General features: G+C 40.6%; 1 pseudogene; it reads left to right on the forward strand.

Moving 5' to 3' along the window:
- The first annotated feature begins 432 nt into the window (after positions 1 to 432).
- Positions 433 to 7,576, forward strand: LOC120289806 (annotated as a pseudogene).
- The last annotated feature ends 382 nt before the right edge of the window (positions 7,577 to 7,958 follow it).

Genomic DNA, 7,958 nt, shown 5'->3' on the forward strand with positions numbered 1-7,958 from the left:
TTATGTCATAATTCTTTTCCCTTTCGTTTTGAAGGTACTGGAAAAAAAGGTAAGGCGATCCTAATCAAGAATCTTTGACCAAACCTCTACAGGCCCTGCAGCCTATGTCTTCTCCATTTTTCTAACCTTTTTTCACTTATTCTGTACCCATTCGGTTTTATCCATTTCTTTTCCATCCACCTACAAACTGCGGATGTGTAAATAACCAGCCTACCACTCCCTTCTCCTCGCCCCGTTCTCTCTTCTTTCCCTCTCTATCCCTCACACTCTCGTTACTGCAAAGAATACAGTTCTGTCTAGTTCCCCGGTACGGTCTCCTCCAAGGTAGGATCCTTGCATCGCTCGAATTCCTCCACTTTTTAGACTCAATAACTGAGTGAGCTGTGCCAGGTTACTTAACTGTAGTTGACGTTTGCTCGATGATCCAGAGAGATGGCATCCCGCATTGTTGGATATCCTCGCATGGGCCCCAAGAGGGAGCTCAAGTTCGCCCTGGAGTCATTCTGGGATGGAAAGAGCAGCCGAGGATTTGCAAAAAGTCGCAGCTGATTCAAGTCGTCCATATGGAGGCAGATGGCCAAGGCCGGCATCAAGTACATTCCCAGCAACACCTTCTCATACTTTGATCACATGCTCGACGCCACTGTGATGCTCGGTGCTGTTCCCGCCCGATATGGTTGGGATGGTGGGGAGATTGGATTCGATGTTTACTTCTCGATGGCCAGAGGGACCGCCTCTGTCCCTGCTATGGAGATGACCAAGTGGTTTGACACCAACTAGTAAGTGAGATCTCAGTGAAGTACGAGTGAATCATTTTGTTTTTTCTTCTTCTTTGTAACTAATCCATCCATCTCATTTAGTCTAGCCACTACACGGTGCCTGAATTGGGTCCCGATGTCAACTTCTTTGCATCTCCGAAGGCCGTCAACGAGTACAAGGACGCCAAGAGGGTAATAGTTGGCCTTATTCCACAAATTCAGTGCCGGAATTCCCCGACATGAAAAAGCTTGTTTTCTGTGACCTTATCCAAAACCAGAATCGCATAGAGTCCGAACCGTGAACAAATCAGGCCGCCGGGGGTTGTTTCGCATCCGACTACCGGGTTTAGGGTTTCTCTCTCTCCTCCCTCCCTTTCCTGTCTCACTCCTTCACCAGTCGCCGCCCTCACGATGCTGCCGCCTCCGCTGTCCTTTTTGATGAAACATGTCTGGCGACCCAAAGACCCACCTCCAAACTCGATGGCAACGACCGATAGCCTCGGTCTGCCCGACCACCCCCGACGGACTACCAGGTTTAGGTTAGCACTTAAGAAAAGATCCAATAGTCTCACTCCATGTTCCCTGGGCACTTCTCTCTCCTCCCTCCCTTTCCCATCTTACTCCTTCGCCATCCGCCGCCCTCATGATGCTGCCGCCACCGCTGTCCTCGGGCGACGAGAAATTCTCACTTTTGTTGGTTTAGTTAATTCTTTTGTTTGTATATTTTTATCAGCTCATCCATTTTTGTTTTCTTGTGCCTTCGTATGATCTTAGCATTACTTAAAGCTATCCGTTCTTGAATCTATTTGCTAATTTCCAGCTTGGAGTAGATACTGTTCCGGTCCTTCTTGGCCCGGTGTCCTATCTGCTGCTATCCAAGCCTGCAAATGGTGTTGACAAGACCTTTTCTCTTCTGTCCCTCGGAAAATTACTTCCCATCTACAAGATATTATTAAACTCTTCTCCCACAGTTTTCATTTGCTCATGTTTGGAATGCATTTCCTGACCAATGATAAACCATTCAGGAAAGTTGTGTCCGAACTTAAGGTAGCTGGCGCTGCATGGGTTCGGTTTGATGAGCCCACCCTTGTGTTGGATCTTGATTCTCACCAACTGCAAGCATTCTCTGAAGCATACTCAGAACTAGAATCATGTCTTTCTGGCGTAAATGTTCTCGTCCAAACCTATTTTGCTAATATTCCTGCTGAGGCATATAAATATCTTACTTCCTTGAAGGGCGTCACTGAATTTGGATTGGATATCATCGATGGAGACAAGACTCTTGATTTAATCAAGGGTGGTTTCCCCACAGGCAAGTATCTCTTTGCTGGAGTTGTCGATGGAAGGAACATCTGGGCCAATGATCTTGCTGAAACACTCAGCACCCGCCATGCTCTCGAGAGCACCCTGGGAAAATTTAATACTTTCTGCATATGTTTTTCAATATAGTGTGATCTGCATATTATGTATCCTTAAGTTGATATCTGATCCTTATTTATCTGCAGACAAAGTTGTGGTCTCCACCTCTTGCTCTCTTTTGCACACTCCTGTCGACCTAGTTAACGAGACTGAGTTAAATGAGGAAATGAAGCCATAGCTTGCATTTGCTACTCAGAAGGTCGTTAAAGTCAATGCCTTGGCCAAGGCATTGGCTGGACAAAAGGATGAGGTACGGTTTGTTATCTTTTTGTTAAAGATGATGCTGAAAAGCAGCATAGCATGCCCATACTGTCATTGTTGCTACTAGAGAGTTTTAACAGTGGTGGTAATACATATTGTTAGCTTATTTTCTAGAATGAATACAGTCACTAGGATGCAAAGTTCTTAATTTAAACTAGGCCTGTTAGCTAGCAACTTTAGGGTGTATGTCAAGCATAATGTTCAATTTCCAAAGTATTGATTACTAATGTTGTGAGATGGTATTTCAATGCTCATTGCTGATGGCTCTGTTTTCAGGAATTCTTCTCAGCTAATGCTGCTGCTCAGGCCTTGAGAAAGTCCTCTTCAAGAGTCACAAACGAAGCTGTCCAAAAGGCCGTATGTTCCTTTGCTCAGTTACCCTTCATCTTGTATGCATTCCAAAAATACCAATTAAAATGATATTATTGATGTCTTGAACTCTTGATATTCTCGTCTCTCTCAGGCTGCTGCTTTGAGGGGCTATGATCATCACCGTGTCACAACTGTGAGGGCTAGACTTGAGGCTCAGCAAAAGAAGCTTAATTTGGTCATCCCAACAACCACCATTGGCTCCTTCCCTCAGAGCGAGGAACTCAGAAAAGTGCCCCGTAAGTTTGAGGACAAAAGGTGAGTAAACTAGATCTTTCTTTTCTAATAAGCGATGATAGATATGGCACGGGCTTTTATCCATTTCGTTATGACCCTCATTGGTCCTCTTACAGTAGTCTTTTCCAGATCGACGTACAGAAATGGCAATGCCTGATGGGCCGTGCCAGCCCAAGCACTGTAGGCCCGACACAATTGAGCCCATCCCGGGCCGGGCCTGTTAGGGAAAAGGGATCTTGAGAGAGAGAGAGAGAGAGAGAGAGAGAGAGATCTGTACTCTGATTAGCATCGTGACAAATGTCCGGCAATAAATCCACAAAATGCTGCGCCCGTCCCTATCGAAGAAGATCGAGCGACTTGACAAAGGGCCATGACAAATGCTCTTTGAGCAATAATAATAATAATAATAATAATAATACTAATAATGAATCGACTTCATTGCCAAAACGTTGGTCAATCACTATTTATCTTACCTAAGGTTACATGCTCCGCCTAAGCATGATTCTACTATCATCCCAAGAATTTTCTATACTTCAATCCCAGATCTTTGAAATAGCGCTGCTTATATTGATTGAGCTTGATCAAGATAACACAAAGCATGTGACAGGATTCTGCTGTAGTTCGTCTTGGCATTGGCTATGGAATTTCATGAGATTCTTTGCCGTTAAGTGTGTACGAGGAATTTTGCTTTTTGGGTTTTCGTCATGTGCCACATATATAGAAGATGGATGTGGAGCAATTACGGACCATGTCAAAAGATGGATCCGAAATCACACATTCCATAAAGTCGTGACATGTATTAACACAATCGATGGGATCTTGATCAAATAAAAAAATAGAATAAGAAAGGGTGGATGCAATGGTTGGGATGGGAAGGAACTTGAATCTTCAGATAATCCAAACATCGTAGCATAATTATCAAATTTTGGTTGCTGGAGGTGGAAATGTTGTTGCAGAAGCAGGTGTTTTTGCGGACAAAGGCGCCGGGATTCTTGGTGCTGATATGTATGGTCTATTCTTGATGGCCATTCCACATATCGTAATATATGGATTGTATGAGGATTTCCATCCTCCATTTCATATATATAGTTATAGTTAAATCCATCGAACAATTGTGGTCTGGATTGTTTTCACCGAAGGATGCTCCTACGATGTGAGCCATAATGATCTTTTTGCTCTTGCAATATAGCACTTCAAGAACTTGAGTGGCATGCTCCGACACCACTAAAAATAGCTAAAACAACGATTACGACAACCCAACAATCCCCTCTCCTCTTAAATTTCAAGATTTTGGTCATCTGAAATTCGCGTGGATTTGAACCTATCTCCGATTTGTTTGTGTGTTTAGAGGAAAATAGAAAACTTACCGAGATTGGTCCGTATAAACTGATTCATCAAGCAATGCCTCCCGTTCATCAACATTACTTAATACCACTTGATAAAAAAGGGAATTCAATGACGGTTTATTTTAAGGAAGGAGACCAAAATACTCCTGTTACTTGAAAAAGGAAACAATTAGAAAACTTATTGGATGGACCGAGGTGAGGTTCCTTGAGAGAGAGAGAGAGAGAGAGAGAGAGAGAGAGGAAAAAGGCACGCCATCCATCTAATCAGCACTCCAGATGCCAGCTTGCCTTTCGATCGCTTCTTTCTGTGCCTACCGCCAAAAGCGCTCCTCAGCCACAGGTGCCAAAGTGCCTTGCCATCTCTCTCCTCTTTTCAATATCCAGACTGCTCATATAAAACAAATCTTAGAGCAACGTGGTATTTGTCGAGCCGACCCACCATCGGTTCCATCGATACCCCCATCGTCCCACGCCATTTCTCTGGTCCCGTTCCTCCTCTTCTTCTTCTCTCTCTCTGTCCCTCGCCATTTCCCTGGTCCCGTTCCTCCTCTTCTTCTTCTCTCTCTCTGTCCCTCGCCAATCGCGTCGATACCGTCCCAGCATATTTTTCAATGCTTTGCTGGGGTACCACTTTCTTTGTTACGTTTCCTCCAAAAGCGGGCATGTGACCTTCTTTTACTTTCCCAAATCACTGCCATGGTGATCCTGTCGTAATGAGTACCGCAACATGATTGAGGGAGACGCGGATGACCTTTGGTTTTGCAATGGTCGCATATTTATAATTGAGCAGCTATCTGAAATCTGAATAGATTTTGACTTATCTCTAATATGTTTGTGTGCTTAGAGGAAAATACTAAACTTATCAAGATTGGACTATGAAACTGATTCATTGAGCAATACATTTTATTCGTCAACATTACGATATTCCACTTTACTAAATTGATTGTGTAAAATGATTGTAGCAAGATGACCGCCCCCCCGGGTTACTTTTTTTAGCCAAGTGAAGCTCATCTGGGAATCTTAGGGGGTGCATGATAACCAAAATTTACATTTTTGAAATAATTTTTCTATTCCGCACTTTCGGAATAGAAATCATTTAATAAACCTACTCAGTTTTTCTATTTTTGTAATAGATTTATATTCTTAAATTGATTTGGAAGAAAAAACAGTAGTAGAAATTTTATACTTCTAATTTCGTAAGAGAAATCAAAAATAATTTCTCTCACTAAACCCTTATTTGAAGAGTCCTCCCTCATCTCCTCTACGTCTTTGCCTCCTCCTCCTCCTCCGCCTCTCCTCATTTTATTATAAATAAAAATAAATAAAAATAAATATATTCATTTTATTCATTTAAAAATTAAAATAAATTTATTAAAAATAATTTATTTATGATAAACAAAAATAAATTATTTTTATTAAAAATAAATTTAATAAATTTATTTTTATTTTCCTTGAGTGTTTTGCCAAATAATTTTATTTTTATTTTTATTTTTTATTCATTTTAAAATAAATTTATTCGTAAAATAAAATAAAATAGAATAAATAAAATAAATTTATTTTTAAGGATATTTTTATTTTATTTTTTTATGATTTATTTTATTCTTTATTTTTTGTTACTAAATCATTTTTATGTTTATTTTTTATATTAAAGGTCGTCGGTCATTGCCGCCGTCGTCCGAAAAAAAGAAATTTTGTATTGCTATCAAACGAATTTCTATTTTTATAATAGAAATTTTGTGTCGTTATCAAACGGTTATTTTTGCTTAGAAACTTTTCTAGAAATAGAAATAGAAAAATTTATTTATGTTCCGTAAAACTATTTCTAGAACGTAATGGTTATCATGCGCGCCCTTAACCTAGTGTTGGGATCTACTAAAGAATCAACCCTACTCACATACCAAGAATTTTCAATGCTTGGGTCGTAGACCCTCGGAATAGCATTACCTATGTTGGTTGAGCTAGATCACAATATTGCAAGCATGCGACAAGATGCAGCAATAGTTCGTCTTCCCTAAAAAACCCTAAACTTTAGGTTTAGTCCTGAATTTTTCCCAAACTTTAGGTTTAGTCCCAAATCTGCCCCAAAATTTTCTTTTCATCTCATAAAAACCCCCAAACTTTAGGTCCAATCACAAATCTACCCTTTTTTTTGTTAAAAAAAAATCATTAATTTTTACTCTAGTCCTAAATCTGCCCTCGTTTGCCCTCCATCCAAAAATCGCGGCTATTCATCTCTAATTTTTATATCCTAGAAAAGTTTTATTTTAAAGATAATTTTCCACACCGCCTTGCCAGTGTGTATTTATTATCAATGAGGAAATGCCAAGTTAAGTTGAGACTAGACCATGGGGTAGATTTGAGAATAGATTATCGGTGATTTTTTTTTTTTTTAGACAAAACAAAATTCGAGGTAGATTTGAGACCGAACCTAAATTTTAGGGTTTTTTCCTAGACAAAAGAAAATTCGGGGCAAATTTTGGACTGATCTAAAGTTTGGAGATTTTTATGGGACAAAGAAAGTTCGGGATAAATTTGAGATTAAACCTAAAGTTTGGGATTTATAAGGAAATTGGCCCATTGGCTATAGAGTTTCATGATATTCTTTGCTGTCGAGTGTTTATGACGACATTTTACTTTTTTTGGTTTACGTCAAGCGCAACATGTATAGAAGATGTATGTGGAGTAATCATGGACTTTGTCAAAAGATGGATCCAAATCACACATTTCATTAAACACAATCAATGGGATCTTGATCAGGAAAATAAAGGAGACAAAGAAAGGGTGGCTGCAATGATTGGAAGGAACTTGAGTCTAGAGATGATCCAAAAATCATATCATATTTATCAAATTTTGGTTGCTGGAGGTGGAATTGTTGTTGTAGAAGATGTAGTTGTTTCAGCATATGGAGGCGCTATAATTCTCGGTATTGGGATGTATGGTCCATTCCTGATGACTTTTCACATATTGTAAATCCAGGGATTTTACGAAGATTTTCATCTTCCAATTCCAAAAGATATAGTCAGATTGATCGAACGGTTGTGGTTTAAAAATGGACTGTCTTCATCGAAAAAGCTCCTATGGTGTGATCTGAACATCCCAACACTCTCGGAGTTCTCCCCCCGATACGCAGTCTCCGGCAGCGTGGACGACGACGTGGAGAACCTACACCCCTCCAAGGAGCCCTAGCACTTAGCGCCGATGAAGACAGAAGCGGCCAAAAATGGGTCGGATTGAAAACGCACAGAAACCCACACAAAGAAAACCGGCGATCGGAATCGAAACGGGAAATCGATCGAGTTTCAAATAGGAATAGAGACGATTGTTTTTGTTCGTCTCTTCTTGTTTGCCGGGTGATGCTGGAGTTCTTTTTTGGGGGAGAGAGAAGAGGGAGAGAGGACAGAGGAGCGAGAGAGGTTAGCCTGACAATTTGGGGCACACGCGACACGTGTCGCGTTCTCGAGGCCCTTCTTATATGCCAACGAGACGTACCTAATATTTTGTCGCATCTCAAGCATTTCTTTATTCTCTTTCTTTTGTTCTCTTCTTTTGGGGCCCCACTTTCCTTCCT

The sequence above is a fragment of the Eucalyptus grandis genome, chromosome 11, assembly GCF_016545825.1.
Source record: "Eucalyptus grandis isolate ANBG69807.140 chromosome 11, ASM1654582v1, whole genome shotgun sequence".
Classification (NCBI taxonomy): Eukaryota; Viridiplantae; Streptophyta; class Magnoliopsida; order Myrtales; family Myrtaceae; genus Eucalyptus; species Eucalyptus grandis.